This window comes from Oncorhynchus mykiss, chromosome 11, assembly GCF_013265735.2.
Source record: "Oncorhynchus mykiss isolate Arlee chromosome 11, USDA_OmykA_1.1, whole genome shotgun sequence".
In the NCBI taxonomy this organism is placed as follows: domain Eukaryota; kingdom Metazoa; phylum Chordata; class Actinopteri; order Salmoniformes; family Salmonidae; genus Oncorhynchus; species Oncorhynchus mykiss.
The window spans coordinates 33,734,383-33,735,168 of record NC_048575.1 but is presented as its reverse complement, the minus strand read 5'-3'; the positions used below and the strand labels follow the sequence as shown (position 1 = coordinate 33,735,168).

The 786-nt window shown below is 42.7% G+C and overlaps 1 non-coding gene across 1 annotated transcript; it reads left to right on the top strand.

Annotated features, from left to right (window-relative positions):
- Window positions 1-444: 444 nt before the first annotated feature.
- On the top strand, window positions 445-517 carry trnar-ccg. The gene has a single exon. It is a non-coding gene; the product is annotated as a tRNA-Arg (tRNA).
- The last annotated feature ends 269 nt before the right edge of the window (window positions 518-786 follow it).

Genomic DNA, 786 nt, shown 5'->3' with positions numbered 1-786 from the left:
TCTGTAGCCTATCGGATCAACCTATTGCCTGATCTCCTGGATGACATTACTAGCGTTTTCCCTGCCTGTACTGTTGCCTTTTTGGACCATCTGCCTGCCCCTGGACCCAGCTACCTGCCTCCTCCTGTGGTCCTTTACCAATAAACACCTCCTGCACCCTGTGCTTGAAACCAGCTCTCTGTCTCCCATCGTGTTCATTACACACAAACTATGAGACAGGTATAATTTTAGCCAACCTTGACCAAAAATAATCTTATTTTGATAGATTTTACACCCATTGTAACTTTAAAAATATATGATGAAAATACATTTTGGGGGCTTTAAAAAAAAAGCCCCCCTATCCATGAATCTCTAGTGACGTCTCTGCTTTGCAATAACATGGAAATAGAAATAAACAAGGAAGTTTAATCGTGGGCAACATGAGATCAAGAATTAGCAGACATTGGCCCAGTGGCCTAATGGATAAGGCGTCAGCCTCCGGAGCTGGGGATTGTGGGTTCAAGTCCCACCTGGGTCTATTGAAATCAGTTTGTTTTCAACCAAAATAAGATGTTGCAAACAGAGATGGCAGCATCACGATTAGCTCTTGGAAAACTTTGCAGTATTTCGTTTTTTTATGTACTATTTTTTACATTATTAGCCGGGAAGAACTATTGGACTTTAGAGCAGCGGTAACTCACCAGAACTACCAGCATTACGACCAGGAATACTACTTCCCTGGAGCAGATCCTTTGGTCACTATCCCCAGAGCAATTGAACTTATTCCAGAGGCCGACCCAAAACATC